Raw genomic sequence first — 23554 nt, forward strand, 5'->3', positions numbered from 1 at the left:
TGTGCATAAGTCCTTAACCATTTAAGCACTTATGTCCCCTAGAGCTAGTTGTCTCCCATGCCTTAAAGGTAACCCATACTTTTATATAAACTAATTAAAGAGGCCATGCTTTGACTCGTTCCTCACAGCCTACGGTTTTAGCAGGGAAGAAAAATAAACACCCTTTAAATTAATAAACTAGCTTTACTAGTTTATAGAGTACGGATTTTATAAACTCTCTTTTATAAAATAGAAACCTTATCCTTATGGTAAAAAATAAGAGTCTTTATGGTGTAAAAAGTCGTGCATGACTTATTAATTCATACCATATGAATTATGTAATATTACTTGCTAATGAAATTATTATTTCCTAGAAATAAATAATTTCCAATTTGATTATAAGAGTTTATTGAGTATTTATTAAAATTAATTTCTAATAAATAATCAATTGTATCAAGTTGTTGTTAGTGTCACCCTTTGGTATCATTTGTTAATTAGAAATGTGTAACAGCCCGTTATTTCAAGTCAATAAAACTCTAAACAACAACTATGTTCAAGTAAATTCACAAGCTAACTTGCGCCATAGGGACTTTTAATGCCTTGAGTGCATGTTCATTTAACTTATATACAAGTTTATGTGGAAAACCATGTTGAAGTAGAATAGTATAAGTTTAATAATTAACATATAATCACACTAGATCAAACCAAGCTTACACTAGTTCAAATAAAGGGGCCATACTTAACTTAATTTAAGGATATTAAGGGTATAAATGTGTTTTCGGATTTGGGAATCTAATCCCAAAACTCAAATCGTAAACACTTGATTTAAGGTAAAGCAAATCCGAAAACCCCCTAAAGTAGTTGCAAATCTGAAAACACCCCTATACTATTAAGCCTTGACCATGAACCCTTTTCATCTTGACTCAAATCCGAAAACCCTTTTTCCCTTTGACCCAAATCCGTAAACACTTCTTCCCCTTGACTATGAGGGGCGAAAACTCAATAAGGTCCCAATATAGAACCGAAAACACAACCCCATGGACCATTATGAACCGTAAAGCACCCCTATATATATTTGTTCGTCCATGAACCAATTCATTTTCTCAACTTTCATCTGAAAACACTTCCATTTTGCTCTCAAATACCATCTGAAAACACTCTCAATCTTCATAGATTTTGCCTAGAATCTTCAAATCTTCAACCAATACCTCAAGAACATTCAAACCCACCTTCAAATCTTCATATGATCTTCAAATCTTCATATGATATTCAAATCTTCATAATATTCCCAAGAACACCAAGATCCAATCGAAAACACCACAACCCTAACCGAAAACTCCAATTGCTAAGTGAAAACACCTTGCATCATTTGGAATTATTTCCTAATAATTTTGTAAGCTCTCCCATTACATAATTAATTTATTATTTAACTATTATTTATATTAATATCTAATTAAATTAAATACGACGTCAAAAATAATTATTTTAGGATAATGTTATTTGCACGTACGCTTACCCGAGGATCGTCTCTACAACTCGCTATTTAAGCTAACGCACATTTGAGGTGAGTTCATACCCCTACATTTTTAATGTTTTTAATGTTTTTAGGGGGGGGGGGGATACAAGTAAAACACAAGGACTTTTGTGTTTATGCAAACATTTTAAAATAATTTTTAAAACCTTTGCAATTGGTCCAAACTGGGTATTTGCTCCATTTCATAAAAATATTCTTATATTTTTAACCCTTTTGTAACATGTCGAGCATAAGGGTATTTTACTCTCATTCAATTAAATTGCAAACAGTTTCAGTACATTACAGAACATTACAGTTAAACTATAATTGGTATCGTTTCAGAATCACTACACCATTTTACTAAGCACAATACACAACACAAGAACATTTATTCAAACTATAATAGGTATAGTTTGGGAAACACTACTCTAATACATTGAACAGATGTAAATACAATATTTTATCAATGTAATGGCTTTGTTTGCTTTGCTTACTATTATACAATTGTTGTGATACTATACATGTCGTCCTCCGCCTGCAAACGTTTCCGCCGTTCCGGTTTGAGGGTGTGACAGATTAGTATCAGAGCATTGTTTATATTGAGCTAAGTATAAACACCATGGGGCCGAAACGCTCTGAACTAAAAGTATACTTTTAAAATATAAGTATTTTATAAGAAGTATACAAGTATACATACACACTAGAAGCAGTATCACAGTAAGAACTACATTAAAGTATTTCGGATGAGTTGGACACTACGATTAAATCTGAATAGTTATGTAATCATATATGGAATAAATATAACCTGATTAACTAGATTTATTTGAGATAAGACCAACATGTGTTTGGGAGTGATTGTGGGGTAGCAGCAAGTCTAAAACATACCAAACTCTACACAAAGGAACTAATAGAACCAAACATACTGTTAAAATACTATAAGAGTATTTTATGACACTATAACACTATACGGATTCATTACAAGTATTACTATTTCTCACAATTGAAAATATGCCATTAATTTCTTATTTTAGTAAAACTCTATTGTAGATAGCTAATTTAGCCCTATAAAGTCGGGATATGATGCGTTTATGTCACACCCCAAAACCGGAACGGCAGAAACGTTCTGGGGTGGATGACGTCATGTCAAGTATCACAACATATGCACTATAGTAATCAAAGTACAACAACCATTGCATTAATAGTAATAGTTTTACATAGTTTACATTGCACAGAAACATCAAAGTAATACAAGTAATAATACAAGTGCAGCTTGGTACTAAACTGTCTTCACCAAAAGCTCCTGAGATGCACCTGTCTATTGCTGACCTGAGAATACAAGTTATTTGAAAGCGACTATTAGCATTTTTATAAATGTTGGTGAGTTCATAAGTATTTAGTGTCATTTTATTCAAATAACTTTATAAAAAGTAGTAGTTTAGAATCAACAGTGTATTAGAGTCCTTTCCAGAAAATCATATATTTTCTAAATAAAAGCAGTCTTCTACCAAGACCAGACAGTGTTATGTTTAAAGAGAATTTCCCTGAAATATTATCATTACCAAAATACGGTATTTGACTTTAAAGAAAGTGGGAGATTATTACTAGTAAAAGTACTAAGGGAAAATAACATATGCCTCAGCAGAAGATACTGCTGTCTAAGGCAAAGAAATCATAGACTCCAAGAGAGTATCGAATGAACTACACGCATGGCTCAGTCTAATGAAAGGAGACACAGACCCCAGACGGTATCAAATGTACGATACGGCTAGCAAGGTCTAAAACAAAGAAACACAGACCCCAGACAGTATCAAATGAAAGATACAGCTAGCAAGGTCTAAAAAAGAGTAATTCTAAGAGTGTGTTTCCAGCATACAGTGTTAAACATCGTTACCTTAAGGCCATGAATTATAAGGTAAACATGGAGATACTAGTAACCATACTAATCGACACTAGAGTACTTGACGCCCTGCAAGCGTCGGTGTGAATATGACATTTGTCACCCCTTGGCTTGGTAGGTCGTGGACTGTAGCTAGCAGTCAGGGTGCAGGGGTGTCAATCCTGTATAGATCTATACACACAATGTCCACTCTCCCTACAAGAGACTCTGGTTACCAACTCGACGACGGGGAGATCCGTGTCTTGAAGATGTATCTCGAACAGTGAATTCTGATGTAAGTGCTGGACTAGCAGTAGAGACTCATAACTGAACCGATCGATGTAAACCTATATGTCTATACATGTATACATAATATATAATTAATGATCAAACGACCTTCGGACAGATATCCGATCCCACCAGACCACATCCCAACGTGGAAAAGGAAATAGGGCGAACTAGCCTTCCTAAGTCCTTTAAACAATATTTATATAACTATATAACCATACAAGTACAGGCATACATTTAACTAAGTAGAAACATTTAACGAAGTTAAAGTGTTTAACGAAGTAGAAGTGTTTCGCGAAGTAGAAGCGTTAACAAGTAGAAGCGTTTCACGAAGTAGAAGCGTTAACAAGTAGAAGCGTATCACGAAGTAGAAGCATTAATAAGTAGAAGCGTATCACAAAGTAAAAGCGTTAATAAGTAGAAGCATATCACGAAGTAAAAGCGTTAATAAGTAGAAGCGTATCACGAAGTAAAAGCGTATCACGAAGTAAAAGCATTAACAAAGTAGTAGCATTTAACTAAGTAGGAGCATTAACTAAGTAGAAGTATAACGAAGCAGTAGTATCTAACAAACTAGGAGTATAAAAACATGGAAGAAAACTTTGATGAAAACTTTGGAAAACCTTTACACTTAAGAAAATCACGACTTGGTATTCTTTTGTAAAATAAGTTTGAAAACCTTTAGAAATCCTTTGAAAACCTTTCATAAACAAGTTTTAAATGAAACTTTGATAAAACATTATGGGTAAAGAAAAACTTTGTTTAAAATACTTTTGTAACTAAATCTGAAGTAAAAAATACAGCGCGAGAGTCAATTTGATAAAAGATTTGAACAAGTAAAGACGTTTTGGAAAAAGAAACCCTTTTACAGTATCATACTCGGTAAAACAGTTGACAGTGTAATAAATCCTTGTGCATGCGGGTTATCATTCACATGTGATTGATATGATAACTGGCATGTTTTAACTTGTATTTCCCCCCATAAAAGCATGTAAAAACATTTAAAAGGTTAATTCAGGGGTATGAACTCACCTGTTGTAAGTGGATCGAACGAAGGTGCCGCTTGGGTGCTCGGTGTCAAGTAAAGACTTGCCCACTCTTAGTGACCTATTAACATATGATGACATATGTTTTCATACAATTAGTAAATATAATACTAATTAAACACATATACGCATCCTAAAGTGCGGAAAACACATTGGTTAAGTGCTAGGAGTGTCCCGGGTAACATCTAAGGGGGTGTATGGGCTAGATAGGGAGTTTACTCTTCAAGAGTAAAATCTTTATACAGCTTACGGCCTTAAGACCATATCCCCATGATTTTATGGCCGTAAACTCATGGTGGGGGTGTTCTAGGATGTTAAATGGTCTTATCTCACTCATAGAATTAGGCTAGGTCCAAATATAAGGCATATGAATGGGTTTAAGGCAACAAATGGACCATTTAAGGAGTACACGGTCCTAAACAAGGAGTTTACGGCCATAAAATCTCACTTGGTCATTTCCTTCATAGATCTAAGCCTTAAATGATAGAGTATAAAGTTCTAAGCATTATTCCAAGTCAAATGGGGGTGATAAGGCATCATTTGGCCACCTTTTGGGAGTTTACGGCCCATGTACCAATTCAAGGGTGGTTTACGGCCATAAACTCCTATTTCGTTGGTTTAATTGATGTTTAATGTCTTTACTACAATGGGGGTTGCTTCTAGACATTTTCCAAGGCCATAGGAGGTGTTTGAGGGCATTTCTAACACCTTAAAAGGTGTTCACGGCCTATGAAGAGGGGTTTACGGTCCAAGAGTGTTCTTGGGCTGTAACCTCATGTTTACTTTCCATATCATAAGGTTTTGGTGTTCTAAGCTCGAAGGTGTAAGTCCACAAGTCATATCTAAGCCCTAGGGGTAGCTTAAAGGGGTTTTGGGGCTTAAAAACGTCACTTAAGGGTGTTCACGGTCCAAAAGTGCTCTTGGGCTGTAAACACATAATCTTGCCCCTATTTGACATCTTAAACACGAACTTGTATGTTAAATAAGCTACACAACAAGTTAGGATAGATGACTTACTAGTTTGGGGCTCGGAATGGGCGTTTTTGGCTCGAAAACAAGTTGTAAAGAGAGAGTGTGGAGAGAGGGTGGAAAGGTTTCTATGGAGTTTACTCACCCTTATATAGGGGTTTGAGTTGGGGCTCAGTGGAAATCTATCCGATACTGACGTTAAACGGGGCTTTTGGTCGCACCCAATTAAGTGGTCGTATTTTGACTTGGTTGAAACTAAAACTTTTCAAGGGATTAATGAGGGTGTTTCTAGTTTGTTTCAACCCTTACCAAGTCATTACAAAAGTCCCAAATTAATTAACCAGTCCAAAAGATTAACGCACAGTTTATTAAAGCGAGGCTTATTAACGGAAGAAGGGGTTAAAAATGACAGAATAAATTTCGAGTTGTCACATCATCCCCCCGTTAGAGGGAATTTCGTCCCGAAATTCAAGTTTAGGCAATGAAGTAATCATGAACAATCGGGTAGAGGTATGAGGGCACTTCCTATTTGGTTGGTCATCACGCTCCCAAGTGAACTCTGGCCTTTGCTTGGCGTTCTAACAAACCTTCACTTACGGGATGCGGATTCCGTCTCGTGCAATTAGCGATTCCTACTGGTTCGTCTACAAAGTTAGGCTTCCCAATGGTTTCTATCAAGACGAGTGGGATACAAAGAGTGACGTTGGGCACACACTTATCAAGTCTAAGAAGTGGATCGATTCGGGGTGAAACTTATGGAGTTTTCGAAAGTAGTAGTGGTCTGACGAGGGTTGGACCAATTTTTGTGAGGAATCTTGGATGGTCCTAAGCTATCGGGAGGGTAGAGCCTTTCAGCACTTAGAACATAGTGTACTTCTATGGCGAGATCATCACTGGCGTGATCGCCATTTCGAAGTTCCAACGTTCTCTCTCATACTGGAAGTGTAGTCCTTCAGGTTGGTTCTTAAAAGTTTGGGTTGTCCTTGGATTCGTGTTCCTGTTGATTGGCTCTCTGAGGTTTTCTAGATCATCAGATGGATTGCGTGTCTACGGGTATCTGTTTGCTGCAGAGTGTCTATCTCAATCTTGTGCAAAATGATCTTGCACTCCTGATTCTTGAGATATTTCTAACGGAAACCCTCAGGGTCGGGGAGATAGGGTATCACCAGACGAGTGTTGGACTATCTCGGGATGTGGTTCTACTATTTCTGTGCAAGATAGTATTCGTGGAACACCTAGTAGTCCAATGAATCTCTAAGACCTGTCCTATTCTCCAATGCATTGGTTTATTTCAGTTGCAGAAAGCGCGTGCTCTTGTATAACCCATCGACTAACACCTAGACTGGTGTCAAGTCTATAATCTCTTCGGGATCTGGGTTATAAGGCTTAACACAACCTACTTTCGCACTTTATTCATGTATTCTTGGATGCGGAGGTTATCCTGTGGTTCTTGGCATTCTAGTGTTCACTTCGGAGAATGCGGTCCATCGTCTACAGGGCGACGGTGATTTCCTCCACACGAGAAGGCGGAGTGTCCTAGGCACTACTTGTCGGTAATGGGGTTGACGAAGTGCCTGAGTAGTGCGAACATCTTCTGCAACTACTCTTCCGAAGGTTCCGAGTTTTCTCGATCTAGGTCAAATCTAGTGAGTATAGGGTTCCATCACTCAGAACTTTAATCTCCTCATCCACTCTTCTCAGAGTTTAACTTATCGTAGCTTCCAGGGTTCCAGGATATCTGCTGAGATGCTTACTTCGTGGGATTAAGCGTGAGTGGATGGTCGTAGTCAATTTCTTTGACTCTTACGACTCAGATTTCTTTACCAACCGAGGGTGTTAGCTACTATGTTGGCTTAACCGGGATGACAACAAACTTCGGATTTGTGGTCATTATAGTAGCTCAACCTGCCATGGTTCTCTTGACTATAGCTTCCATTCTGTGAGATAGGATGAAGGGTTTTACTATGAGGTTCGTGGTAGAGCTCATACTTGGCTTAACCACTAGTACTTGGTGTATGCAAGCCGTATATAATTGAGGTCGGCAGGATGTTCAGTTGTGCGACTCCACCCCAGACCCACAACTCAACGAGGAACAGGGAGTAGGGAGGAAGCACACATCTTAAATCTTTTTGATCTCAATTATATACCACCCTTATGCATATACTCAGTTATAGTGGTCAGTCCCATGAGTTCTATTCTCTTGATTCGCGAATCGGATTGCGAGGTGCGAAGGGTATTTCTGGGGGATCTACGGAGTCTGCTTCGGGTGGTTATCATCTTCTGGAATGCCTGCAGTGTCTTTGCTTCACTTTCTATCTGTCTAAGAGGGGTTGGTTAACAGCACGTGGTACCCTACTCCTGGGTACTTCAGAAAGTTTGAAATAAGAGTGATGACTGACAGATCGCATTAGGTTATATTATTCTTATTTTGTTTAGGTTCGGAAGAACCTTTATTTGCCGAAATGGCTATGGAGAAAGCTCTTTTTACACAACACTAAGGATTTACACATGGTTGCACGAAGTCGAAACATGATTGATAGAGGCGTCGAAGTTGGCATACTTCGACATGTTATAGAATGAGGATCGATAGGGTCATGTGCTGAACGGGCATGCAAGTTCTAGGCGTCTGGGGTTTCGTCCCGTGTATCACTGTCACGGATACTTGGACCGACAGAGTTGACGCGGAACTATAGAGAGTCCTGAGTGTTTCTGAGTAGAGTACCTTTTCATGAATGGATTCTCACGAGGCATTTCTACAATCGCCTAACATATACTAGTCATGTATAATTAAGGTGGGGAGGATTGTTGACTGAGCGACTCTGCCCTAAATCCACAACCAAACGAGGAATAGGAAATGAGGCAGCATTCACTCACTCTAGGTCTATCCATCTTAATTATACATGTCTGTAACATATATACTTTGCCATTATAGTTTTACCTGATGAAAATTTTAAATTTTATAATAGTGCTGCGACTTTCGCCTTAACGGGGAAGTAATTAAATTCAGAATTAGCCTTTTAATGTTTTCAGTTAGTTATCTGAGATTGAGAGACGTACCAAAAATCTATCGGGTTCCTTAATGCTTCTCTCCAAGCATTAGAGTTAGACTGCTCATGTGTCCTTGTATTTTCTTTCCGTTGGACAGTCCTTCTTGAGGTGTCCAACCTCACCACATAAACGACAAACTGTACTGGTCGCCACATTGGTGGTTGATGTAATAAACTCAACTGGGGTTCTGCAGACGCGAGCGGTATGCCCCTTCATATTGCACCTAGCACAATAGAGTTCCCGACATATATTATGAGGATGGTAGCTACATTTGCTGTAGTGGGGAAGGTTTCCTAGGTATGGTCTTCTTGAATTGGGATGGAAGAGCTGGCAGGGGTATTGACTTTCTCAGCTCGTTGCCCTTCGAAAGGTCCTTGAGCTGAGGTACTTCCGTCCTCGATCTTGAGTTTTCTCTTCAGTGGATTTGGTTGAGGTTCTTGGGTGTCTGGGTATGCAGGTGTTGGTTGATGTTGTCCATTAATAGGATCGGAATTTCTGATGGGGCTCTTGCTAACATTGGCGTTGTTAGCATTCAGTTGAGCCATGACAGCTGCTATAGCTGCCGAGACTGCAGCTTGGAACGTAGCTTCATCGAATAGGAGAGTCGGTTTCTTGCCAGCGGATGGGTTACGCTTCTTCCGAAGCATGGTTTTCCCCTACACGGAAAGGAACACAAGCTGATGAGAGACGATGGTTAACCCTGGACGTATCTATCCTTACTATATTAGGCATACATTTTGCCCACGCCTCGGATATTGGTTGTCTGAGTGTCGACCTACATCCCTATGATGTAATCTGGGTATTCAAGGTAGGAGTATCAGTATCGAAAAAAGCCATAAGATGGGAGTCGTTCCTACTAAGTTACCTTTGTACTGCGAAAGGTTCACTCTCCGGCTTGGAAAGATTTGAGAACAGTTCGTAACAAAGACCGCGGGAATAAAGGCTCATGAAGACTTATGGCTAAACACCCTCAACAGAGGTGTGGGGATCCGCTCTAATCGTATTACTTGCGACGGGAAAAGGCGATTTACCTAACACATAGTGTGAGTAGTGTAATCACTAACTCACTAAATTGTATTATTTTATGGGTGTATTAGTGTGACGAACACGAGGAAAAGACACCTCTCGGATTCCATGTATTGGTTCCCTCTGTCTATCTCGTATCTTTGACTGAGACCGACATTGGTTTCCTTCGGGTGGTTACCTAGGGTTTTCTTCTCCTATTGACATATTGAATTTCTACTCCGCCTTACTTCCGAATCCGACTCTGGGTGTCATCACTTCATGATGGATGACTAGAAATCTCGGAAGTTTAGGCAAATTTCTCACCGATGTCCCTAAAAAAGATATAGGCACTTAGTGATTTCAATAGTCTCGACCTAGTTCATTCATTTCCGAATGGGAAATCTTCTCAATGAACCTCTTCTGGGTCTGATTCAACTCTTCTGTCGAGTATTGAAGTGGATAGGGTTTTCTACAGGGTTCGTGCGAGAATGGAAATGTCTAAAGAATCCTAAGAGATTATTAACATTTCACTGGGTGATCCATATCGAGTCCTGCTACAATTACATAGGGTATACAAATCATATATAGCTTAGATCCAATAGGCCTTCGAATATGTGCTACTACTCTATATCCACATCCCAACGAGGAAAAGGAAGTAGAGCGAAACCACACATTCTTAGCCTATGGGATCCTTATTATATATAACCTTGGGTGTATACCCTCTGTAATTGTAGGTATATCAATAAGGATCTTTTTAGTTCTTCACACAAGGTTGTCTATGGATCCTAAAATACCCCTATGGTATTTTAATTCTTGTTTGTTTCTTATCTTCTGAATATGATTCTAGGATTAATGTGAGTCTTTTAGTATTCCAAAATACTCCCATAGATTTTTAAACTTTATGTTTGGCTCTAGCATTCCTAGTTGGTAAGTTTCATACCTGTTGCAACACCACTATCACTCCCAGGCACACGTTCATCGCATCTCGAATAAATGTAGTTGATCAGGTAACATTTATTCTAGCTTACGATTACATAAATGTCCGGGTTTAACGATAATGCTCAACATCCAAAGACTTTTATTCTTGTTCATCTTGTGATACTTGTGTTCGAGTGTTTAGATTCTGGATGTTCTTATACTTTGGTAAAATATGGTTATATTTTAAAGTATAATTCTTGGTCAGAGTGGTTTATCCCTATGTATTTATAGGCTATATATCTTTTATGAATTGATATACTTAGCTCACTATAAACAATGCTCTGATACCAATCTGTCACACCCCAAAACCGGAATGGCGGAAACGTTATGGGGTGGATGACGTCATGTCAAGTATCACAACATATGCAGTATAGTAATCAAAGTACAACAACCATTGCATTAATAGTAATAGTTTTACATAGATTACATTGCATAGAAACATCAAAGTAATACAAGTAATAATACAGGTGCAGCTTGGTACTAAACTGTCTTCACCAAAAGCTCCTGAGATGTACCTGTCTATTGCTAACCTGAGAATACAACTTATTTGAAAGCGAGTATCAGTATTTTTATAAATGTTGGTGAGTTCATAAGTATTTATTGTCATTTTATTCAAATAACTTTATAAAAAGTAGTAGTTTAGAATCAACAGTGTATTAGAGTCCTTTCCAGAAAATCCTATATTTTCTAAATAAAAGCAGTCTTCTACCAAGACTAGACAGTGTTATATTTAAAGAGAATTTCCCTGAAATATTATCATTACCAAAATACGGTATTTGACTTTAAAGAAAGTGGGAGATTATTACAAGTAAAAGTACTAAGGGAAAATAATATATGCCTCAGCAAAAGATACTGTTGACTAAGGCAAAGAAATCATACACTCCAGGAGAGTATCGAATGAACAACACGCCTGACTCAGTCTAACAAAAGGAGACACAGACTCCAGACGGTATCAAATGTATGATACGGCTAGCAAGGTCTAAAACAAAGAAACACAGACCCCAGACAATATCAAATGAAAGATACAGCTAGCAAGGTCTAAAACAGAGTAATTCTAAGAGTGTGTTTCCAGCATACAGTGTTAAACATCGTTACCTTAAGGCCATGAATTATAAGGTAAACATGGAGATACTCGTAACCAGACTAATCGACACTAGAGTACTTGACGCCCTGCAAGCGTCGGTGTGAATATGACATTTGTCACCCCTTGGCTTGGTAGGTCGTGGACTGTAGCTAGCAGTCAGGGTGCGGGGGTGTCAATCCCGTATACATCTATACACACAATGTCCGCTCTCCCTACAAGAGACTCTGGTTACCAACTTGACGACGGGGAGATCCGTGTCTTGAAGATGTATATCGAACAGTGAATTCTGATGTAAGTGCTGGACTAGCAGTAGAGACTCATAACCGAACCGATCGATTTAAACCTATATCTCTATACATGTATACATAATATATAATTAATGATCAAACGACCTTCAGACGGATATCCGATCCCACCAGACCACATCCCAACGAGGAAAAGGAAATAGGGCGAACTAGCCTTCCTAAGTCCTTTAAACATTATTTATATAACTATACAAGTACATGCATACATTTAACTAAGTAGAAACATTTAACGAAGTTGAAGTGTTTAACGAAGTAGAAGTGTTTCACGAAGTAGAAGCGTTTCACGAAGTAGAAGCGTTAACAAGTAGAAGCGTATCACGAAGTAGAAGCGTTAATAAGTAGAAGCGTATCACGAAGTAGAAGCTTATCATGAAGTAAAAGCGTTAATAAGTAGAAGCGTATCACACAGTAGAAGCGTATCACGAAGTAAAAGCGTTAATAAGTATAAGCGTACCACGAAGTAAAAGCGTTAATAAGTAGAAGTGTATCACGAAGTAAAAGCGTTAACAAAGCAGTAGCATTTAACTAAGTAGGAGCATTAACTAAGTAGAAGTATAACGAAGCAGTAGTATCTAACAAAGTAGGAGTACAAAAACATGGAAGAAAACTTTGATGAAAACTTTGGAAAACCTTTAAACTTCAGAAAATCACGACTTGGTATTCTTTTGTAAAATAAGTTTGAAAACCTTTAGAAATCCTTTGAAAACCTTTCATAAACAAGTTTTAAATGAAACTTTGATAAAAAATTATGGGTAAAGAAAACCTTTGTTTAAAATATTGCTGTAACTGAATCTGAATTAAAACATACAGCGCGAGAGTCAATTTGATAAAAGATTTGAACAAGTAAAGACGTTTTGGAAAAAGAAACCCTTTTACAGTATCATACTCGGTAAAATAGTTGACAGTGTAATAAATCCTTGTGCATGCGGGTTATCAATCACATATGATTGATATGATAACTGGCATGTTTAAACTTGTATTCCCCCCCCCCCCCATAAAATCATGTAAAAACATTTAAAAGGTTAATTCAGGGGTATGAACTCACCTGTTTTAAGTGGATCGAACAAAGGTGCCAGTTGGGTGCTCGGTGTCAAGTAAAGACTTGCACACACTTAATGACCTATTAACATATGATGACATATGCTTTCATACAATTAGTAAATATAATAGTAATTAAACACATATACGCATCCTAAAGTGCGGAAAACACTTTGGTTAAGTGCTAGGAGTGTCCCGAGTAACATCTAAGGGTGTGTATGGCCTAGATAGGGAGTTTACTCTTCAATAGTAAACTCTTTATAGATCTTACGGCCCTAAGACCATATCCCCATGAGTTTATGGCCTTAAACTCATGGTGAGGGTGTTCTAGGATGTTAAATGGTCTTATCTCACTCATAGAATTAGGCTAGGTCCAAATATAAGGCATACGAATGGGTTTAAGGCAACAAATGGACCATTTAAGGAGTTCATGGCCCTAAACAAGGAGCTTACGGCCGTAAACTCTCACTTGGTCATTTTATTCAAAGATCTAAGCCTTAAATGATAGAGTATAAAGTTCTAAGCATTATTCCTTGTCAAATGGGGCTGATAAGGCATCATTTGGCCACCTTTTGGGAGTTTACGGCCCATGGACCAATTCTAGGGGGGTTTATGGCCGTAAAATCCTATTTCCTTGGTTTAATTGATGCTTAATGTCTTTACTACAACGGGGGTTGCTTCTAGACATTTTCCAAGGCCATAGGAGGTGTTTGAGGGCATTTCTAACACCTTAAAAGGTGTTCACGGCCTATGAAGAGGGTTTTACGGTCCAAGAGTATTCTTGGGCCTTAAACTCATGTTTATTCTCCATATCGTAAGGTTTTGGTGTTCTAAGCTCGAAGGTGTATGTCCACAAGTCATATCTAAGCCCTAGGGATAGCTTAGAGGGGTTTTGGGGCTTAAAAACCCCACTTAAGGGTGTTCACGGTCCAAGAGTGTTCTTAGGTCGTAAACACATAATCTTGCCCCTATTTGATGTCTTAAATACGAATTTGTATGTTAACTAAGCTACACAACAAGTTAGGATAGATGACTTACTAGTTTGGGGCTCAGAATGCGTGTTTTTGGCTCGAAAACAAGTTGTAGAGAGAGAGGGTGGAAAGGTTTCTATGGAGTCCACTCACCCTTATATAGGGGTTTGAGTTGGGGCTCAGTGGAGATCTACCCGATACTGACGTTAAACGAGGCTTTTGGTCGCACCCGATTAAGTGGTCGTATTTTGACTTGGTTGAAACTAAAACTTTTCAAGGGATTAATGAGGGTGTTTCTAATTTGTTTCAACCCTTACCAAGTCATTAAAAAAGTCCCAAATTAATTAACCAGTCCAAATGGTTAACGAACAGTTTAATAAAGCAAGGCTTATTAACGGAATAAGGGGTTAAAAATGACGGAATAAATTTCGGGTTGTCACAGTTTAGTACTAAGATATATCTTGTTCAATAATACTTTACTCATGACCATTATAGAGGACTTATCGTCATTTCCCCTTGAATCTTTTTTGAAAACGATGCCTCCAAAGAAGTCCAACAGGAAGAAAACTAACCCTCCAATAAATCCAACACCGCTGCCACCACCTCTGTATGACCTTGCTGTTTTCCAAGCAGCAGTAACAACCGCCATGGCGGCCGCTTTGTCGCAGATCCAAGCAAGTGGTACTAATGGGGCGGGTAGTGGTTCCAACCTTTCCAACCAAGGAGATAGTTACGATCACCCAAGGGAGTGCTCCTACAAAGATTTCATGAATGCTAAACCTAAATCCTTCGATGACACTGGAGGTGTCATTGCTGTAACACGTTGGTTCGAGACGACCGAATCAATATTTGAAATATGTGCATGTCTTGAAATGAGCAAAGTGAAATTTGCAACGTGCGCTTTGACAAATCAATCCCTCGCTTGGTGGATTAGCCAAGTCAAGCCCCTGACTCTCCAGATAGCCAATGCTATGAGTTGGGACGATTTGAATGAACTAATGTTAGCTGAGTACTACCCACGTGGTGAAATGAAAAAACTAGAGCAGGAGCTCTAGAGCCTGAAGATGAATTGCTCTGATATTGTTGCATACACTACTAGGTTCGTTGACCTGGATCTTATGTGCCCCGGGATGGTCACCCCGAAGAGCAAGCAAGTGGAAAGATTCATATGGGAAAGAACTCCTCTGACGCAAGTAAATGTCCTAACTGCCAATCCACTCACATTTGACAGTGCCAAACGTTTGGCACAAACATTAATATATCACATAGATCGCCAAGATTCTATGTCAGCCGCTCCTAAACAACCTAAAGAAGGTGTCAGAAAGAATAAATTTTGGAACAAGCGAAAGGGCCAATCTTCGCAGGAGCCCTGCAAGAAATAGCAAACGGTGGCACTTGATGTTGTTACCAATCCTTTTGTTGTTCCCACTACTCAGCTCCTACCAGTCAATATGTTGGAACTCTCCCGAGGTGTGACAAATGCAATTTCCATCATCATGGACCATGTTGAGAATTTCAATGCACCACCTGCAACAAGAAAGGGCATACAACCCGCTTCTGCAAGACGTTTGCGCAGCCTAAAACTCAGACCCTCAGAGCTGCAATAGGCTAGGCCTATTATGGTTGTGGTGAGACAGTGCATTACAAGAGAGATTACCCTGAAGCAAGGAACGCTGGCAACATAGAGCGAGTGCTAACGATGGTTCAAGAAGAGACAATAGCAGATCCCACCATAGTCACGGGTAAGTTCCTTCTCGATAACTCTTTTGCATGCATACTATTTGAGAGTGGTGCGGAGAGGAGCTTTTTTAGCCATAAATTTATGCACTTACTCAAACACAAACAACAACCACTAAACGAAACATTCACTGTCGAGATGGCTAACGGGAAGAAAGAAAGCACTAACGATATATTCGTAGGTTGTAACCTCACACTAAACGACTAATATTCTTTCCCAATCAACCTTATGCCAGTCTCCAAAAAAAGCTCCGATGTCATTATTGTCATGGACTGGTTGAGTTCTCATCGTGCTGACATCCTTTGCTATGAAAAAGCCATTCACCTCAATCTGCCAAATGGCGAAACCCTCGTTATTTATTGCGACAAACTCAGTTCAAATCTTTGCATCATTTCATGCATCAAAGCCCAAAAATACCAACGAAAAGAGTGTCACACATTCCTATCCCATGTTGTCAATGAAAAAAAAGAAGTAATGGACATCGAGAGCATTCCCAAAGTCTGTGGTTTTCCCGATTTCTTCCTCAAAGATCCTCTAGGAGTTCCTCCTGAGCGTCAAGTCGAATTCCGAATCGACTTAATCCCTGGAGTACCCTCGTAGCCAAATCCCTGTATTGTCTAGCGCCAGTAGTTATCCAACTGATTAAACGAACTGCGCAGTAAGGGATTCATCAGGCCGAGCTCTTCACCCTGGGGAGCACCGATCTTGTTTGTGAAAAAGAAAGACGGGTCGTTCCGCACGTGCATAGACTACCACTATAACACCCGTCAAAATTAGGTCAATAACAATCACATTTGATTATGCCAATCATGTAATGTGATTTTGTTAAACTAGTAATGTGATAAACTTACTATGTAATTCATGTTAAAGTATGAACTTTCATGATACAATTCAAAGTATACGTTCATACGATTACAAAAATATAGAGAACATCTAAATCTGACTTCGCGTGAAGAAGTTATGATAAATTCTAACACTATAATGCTTTATAACAAGACTTATTTAAAATAGACTTAGAATTAGCTATTGGAGTCTAAAAGAAAGTCGTAGTACTCGGAATTACCTACACCTACATATAAAGAACGCCAAAAACGGAGTTCCTATGCAAAAGCTATGGCCTTCCGAAGATGCAGCTGTCAGAAATCCTAATTTGACTGAACTCACGATGTGAGCATCAAAAATTCACGACGTGAGGAGTCAACAGACACTAATCAGATCTAGAAAACACGCGTTAAGGCTATGGGATGACTCATGGAAGTTTACGATGTCAACCTATCATGTTCACGACGTGAATGGCCCCAGAATACCCTATAAATAGCGATCAAAGCTCATTCAATCCTTACACCTTCTCTTTTCATTCTCTCTGGTTTCCGAAGGCTGTTTTCCCTTCCCGAGCTTGACTACGACGAGCCTCTGACCATTTAGCTTCTATAGATCACGCTACTAAGGTGAGTTTCACGACCCCACTTTCTAATATTTTGGGGGAAAAACGCATGCTAAATGTTGAATAAAAGTTAATATTATGTTTATATGATAGTATGTTCGTATCAACATATATAGTTATATTAACTGTGATATAGTTGTTTTGCCTCATATATACCTAAAGTATATATGATATTTTTAAAACATACAACTATCGTAAACTTGTTAGCATGTTATTATACTAATGTAGACCTTGAGTTATACTCGGGAGTTCTATGTATACTATGTGTGATATAGCCTCGATTCTATACTCGAGAGTTATATATATTGATTTCTAGGTATGTTATTATTGTTGGTTTTATGTCAAGATAAAACTTGGTGTGTTATATGTTATTATTGTTGGTTTTATGTCAAGATAAAACCTAGTTTTACTTCAAGTTATAGCTATTATACTGCCTAAATGTTATGAAATTAGGAGTAATGTTTAAAATCATAGTCTAGTAACTTAGGGTTTTAGACACGAAAATGCTTTTGTTGTTAAAACTATAGAATGTCGTCAAAGTCGACATGAGTTACTGCATTCATCATCTAAGATTGGGGATCTTAGTGAAAGTCCTGTGACCTGTATTCGTTAATACCGTGTGAGCGAGGAAGTCGTGTAAAATTAGTATACGGGTTGACCACCCCACTTGTGACTGTTAGCTACAGTCAACCAAAAGCGACTGATGAACTATCCTTTTATTTGTTATTGTTCCAGCGTCGATGAAACGTGCGGAAACTACCGCAAGGTGTGATCCTTGTGCTACCACAAGGTGTAATCCTTGTGCTACCGCAAGGTGTAATCCTTGTGCTACCGGAAGGTGTAATCCTTGTACTACCGCAAGGTGTGATCCTTGTACTACCTCAAGGTGTAATCCTTGTACTACCGCAATGTGTGATCCTTGTAATAATAATAAGAGGTATAAAACTAAGTCATACAGTCGCAGCTATAGACTCATGGTTGAACAACTGTAGAAGCATTATACTTTGTCGATATACAAGTATGAATGTTAAGTATATGTTTCCCAGAGACTTATACTCTAAGTATAAGAATCTAGTAGGTATATTACTTGTATATTAAGTAGACCATTATACCTATCCTACTTACTCGTATAGAATTGAAATAGATTTATACGTAACAGTATTACCCGTATAGAATTGAAATAGATTTATACGTAGCAACTTAGTTTGTATGGAATTACAAACATTTATACTTATACTCTAGGTTCAAAAATGTTTAGGTATAACACTTATTTGGTAAGTAAGCCATTATACCTAGGATATATATACTAAATGTTTGAGAGTCAAAATGATACATTCAAAACTATACTTTTGAACTTGGAAAATGTATTATTTTTATATGGAGTCAAAACCTGTGAACTCACCAACTTTATGTTGACGTATTTTAAATTTCATGTTTTTTCAGGAAGTTGATAACTATGATACGAGAAATGGCGTTACACTGCCCGGTGTTTCCGCCGACGGCCGGGGTGTGACAGATTGGTATCAGAGCTATTAAGTATAGTGAATTAGTACTTTCTTAGAAAAGCACGACTATAGTTTAGGGCTTACTGTATTAGGTTTAGGTATATCCCTTAACCTACAAATAAAAAGTATTAGTAATTATACTATTGAAGGACTACTTACGGGAGCGGTGACAAGGATAGACATGTCAATTTGGGTTGCTGGATTTCAGAACGGCTATATGCTAAAATGATCCTGCCTACCGACTGTCCTGACTGGCCGGTGCCTTATCAGCTAGACCTGAAGTAACAATCAATAATTAATAATACCCGTTAGTACAACAAACACAAAGATATAGAGTTATGTATAAACTCAGTCCCACGATGAGAACACATGTATAAACCAAAAATATAGAAAACCCAAACCCTCGATAAGAATTCAACGCAAAGTTTTAGGTCAAACTACTTAGTCGAGTTTTATTGTACATGGGCCGAACCACAACTAAACATAGACTGATCACCTATGTTTAATTATGGTTAGACTGATGTACAACTAAAATTGGATATGGTGTTTGATAGACTAAAACACATGAAGATTCTAAAAGATTAAAGATAGATCTCAGATCAGGATATCATCAACTCGAAGTACAAGAAGACGATGTTCCGAAGACAACATTTAGGACTCGGTATGGTCAATCTAAGTTCCTAGTTAAGCCTTTGCATTGACCAGCCTCCAACAATGTTCATAAATACTGTTTGCAAACCGTACTTGGATAAATTCCTTATAGTGTTCATCGATGATATATTGATATATTCACGAACCAAGGAAGAACACGGTCAACACTTGCAAATAATCTTGGAACTAATAAGAAAAGAAAAGTTGTACGCCAAACTCTCTGAATGTGAATTTTGGATTAGAAAAGTAAAAATTTTTAGTACATGTAGTTAGTAACAAATGGTTTCATGTCGAACCTTCCAATATTGATGAAATTATGAATTAGGAGGCATCGAAGACACCAACAGAAGTGCGCCAATTCCTAGGACTTGCTGGCTATTACCGTAGATTCATAGATAATTTCTCAAAAATATCCAAGCCACTTATCGAGAAGGATACGAAGTTCAACTGGGAAAACAAACAAGAAGTTGCTTTTTAGAAACTTGAGCAAATGTTGTGTAGTTCACCAATCCTATCCCTTCCAGATAGGACAAAAGATTTCGTTGTATACTGCGACGCATCAAATCAAGGATTGGGGTGTGTGTTGATGCAAAGAGGAAAGGTTATCACCTACGCATCATGACAACTTAAGGTGCATGAGAATAATTACACTACCCATGATCTTGAATTGGGATTTGTTGTTTTTGCACAAAAAAAAATTGGAGACATTACTTATACGGTACTAAGTGTACTATTTTTACCGACCACAAGATTCTCCAGCACTCTTCGACCAAAAAGATCTTATTATGAGACAAAGAAGATGGGTCGAATTGTTGAATGATTACGAATGTGAGATTCGTTATCATCCCAGAAAGGAAAAAGTGGTAGCAGATGCCTTGAGCAGGAAAGAATATATTAAACCCCGTCGGGTACGAGCATTAACTATAACTATCCATTCTAACTTTACCGCACAAATTAGAGAAGCTCAGCGTGAGGCTCTAAAAGAAGAAAACATCAAGAACGAAGCTTTGCGAGGAATGTAAAAGCAACTTATATGAAAAGATGACGAAATACAATACTTTATGAACCGAATTTGGACTCCTAAGTTTGGTGAAGTCAGGGACTTGGTTTTAGAAGAAGCCCACAAGTCCAGATATTCCGTGCATCTAGGTTTTGAAATAATGTACTTAGATTTAAAAGTACATTATTGGTGGCCAAACATGAAGGCATAAATTGCTACTTATGTGAGCAAATGTTTGACTTGTTCTAGAGTAAAGGCAGAACATCAAAAGCCTTCAGGTTTACTTCAACAACTAGAAATACCTGAATGGAAATGGGAGCAGATATCAATGGACTTCATCACTAAGTTACCTAAAGATCCTAGTTGATTCGACACTATTTGGGTAATAGTCGATAGATTGACTAAGTCCGCCCATTTCTTACCAATTAAGGAGAACGAAAAGATGGAGAAGCTGACTAGAGTTTATCTTAAGGAAATTTTCAGATTGCATGGAGTTCCAAATTCTATTATTTCTGACCGAGATAGTAGACTCACTTCATGATTTTGGCAATCTCTACAAAAATCCTTAGGAACATGTCTAGATATGAGCACAACTTACCATCCACAAACTGATGGTCAGAGTGAGAGAACCATTCAGACTTTAGAAGATATGCTCCGAGCCTGTGTAATAGACTTTGGAAATGCGTGGGATACTCATTTACCGTTAATTGAGTTTTCCTACAGCAATAGTCATCACACCAGCATCAAGGTTGCACCGTTTGAGGCTCTTTATGGAAGAAAATGTCGTTCCCCAGTGTGTTGGGCAGAAGTCGGAGACACGCAGATGGCTAGAGAACATACATGCATTGCCTTATGTACTAGACCATAAATAATCCACGAGAAAACTGAAAAGATTGTGAAAATTAAGGATCGATTAAAGGTTGCACGTGATCGTCAAAAGAGCTATGTTGAAATAATACGTAAGCCTTTAGAATTCCAAGTTCGAGATGGAGTAATGTTGAAGGGCTCTCCTTGGAAAGCTGTAAATCGATTCAGGAAACGAAGCAAACTAAACCCACGGTATATAGGACCTTTTTCTAGCAAGAATTGGTTCAGTCGCATACCAACTTAAGTTACCTCATGTCACACCCCAAAACCGATAACGGCGGAAGACGTTTCGGGGTGGATGACGTAGTGAACAGTATCATCACAATTGCATAATAGTAGAAACAAGAAACATACAACCATAGTATTATATAGTGAATTTAGTTACAAGCGTGTGTAGTAATGTTTAACAATCACCCAAAAGTAATTCCAAAAATAAGAGATGGGTCTTGAGCGCTCCACCTTTTCCAAAAATGCCGCGCCTGTACCTGTCTATCTTTGACCTGAAGATACAAGTTATTTTGAAAACAATTATCAGCATAAAGCTGGTGAGTTCATAAGAGTTTAATGTGAGTTTTTGTATACAAAGCATTAGTGTTACTGATGTATCATTTATGTACATAAGTAGTAGAAACTCAGAAAATCCCATGTTTTCCAGGAAATACATTGTAAGTGACAATCTGTGAAAAGTATGCATTCTTCATCTCTTTGAAAACAATTTATTGTAAAAATACTTTGGCAAATCTCCAAATAACAAATGTGATAGGATAAGTTAAGCCCGTGACCAATGATAGAGGTGCGAGCTTCCTTTAGTGATAATTACTTACTTACTTCGGGATGTAGTTTAACATTTAGTGTAGTATTTTAGTGTAGTTGTTGGGTATTCCTTGTATATTACCAATAATGAGGATAATAGAGGATCCCATGACCTTCCCGGTCATGCACAGTGTAGTGAAGTAGTGGCATCCCTGGGCCTGTACGGCGCGGACTGAATTAACAGTCGGGATGTAATAGCGTTTGCCCCGTATAGATCTATACATGTAGAGTCGTCTCCTGCTGGAACACTCCGGGCGTAGTGAATAGCGAATAGAGTATCTCATAGCGGGTTAGTGTATTATTGTTTGTTTAGTGTTTTCTCTGTTGTTATAGTGTAGTAATCTTTTAGTGTTGATCATAGTGTATTCTCTTACTAGTGTATCGTCTAGTGATAGTGAGTATTATAGTGTAGATGGTAAATACTTTAACGAGTAGTAGCGGTAACGACCCTAACCATACCTATTATGGTTATCTTAGTGAGGATGTTTCTTAGCACGTTAGTGACTTTAACATTAAGTGAAAGTAGTAACATTCGTATCCCATACTGATATACAGATTTTATATAAGTAAGAAATCAACGACAGTCGGACGGATAACTACTACCCTAAGCCCACAATCAAACAAGAACAGGAAATAAGTCGAGATATCGGTCCTAAGTCCTTCAAGTCTTATTTATATAAATATATCAGAGTGGTTACCTTTTATAAGCAAATTGATTTAAATAAAAGTATTTTTCCAAAAGAACATTTAAATTTTGATTCACTATTTAAAAATAGTTTGAAAAGGGGTAAAACCCGTTCTTAAGTCATAGGGACAAATCACATGTGATTGAACTAAGAGTAGTGAATCACATGTGATTAGTCCTTGTAACTCGGAAATCGTTCTGTAAAACTTTACATAAACATGTATAAGCAACTTGTATCTCCCCCCTAAAACATGTAAAACACTTGAAAGGTTCATTAAAGGGGTATGAACTCACCTGAAATCGCAGAAATCGGGTGAATCGGGTAAATCGGGTAATAGTGTCGATTGAGCGTTTGGTACCAAATAACCACTTGAACACCTTTTAGGACCCTAATGTCATATGAAATATGTATTTTACAAGAAGTTAATCATCTTATGCTTTTCATTATAGAATTTGGACATTCTAGTGTCGTTTTCGGGGTTTTAAGGCCTAGAAAGGGTTCCTGGGAGTGGTACAAGGCCATGAATGATTTACGGGAGGGTCCATGAGTTCACTCTCTTAGAGTTTATGGCCTAAAATCCATTCTTTGGGAGTTTACGGCCGTAAGCCCCCTAGGCTTGGCCGTAAACTCTTGTGACACTCCAAAATGTGTGTTTAGGGCCTTATCTCACTTCCTTAATTTAGTGGTGTGTGTTTTGGACCAAGAGGGAAGGATTAAACATCATATTTTGTGATATTTTTGGGGAGTTTA

Source organism: Lactuca serriola, chromosome 2, assembly GCF_051521515.1.
Source record: "Lactuca serriola cultivar US96UC23 chromosome 2, Lser_US96UC23_V15, whole genome shotgun sequence".
NCBI lineage: Eukaryota > Viridiplantae > Streptophyta > Magnoliopsida > Asterales > Asteraceae > Lactuca > Lactuca serriola.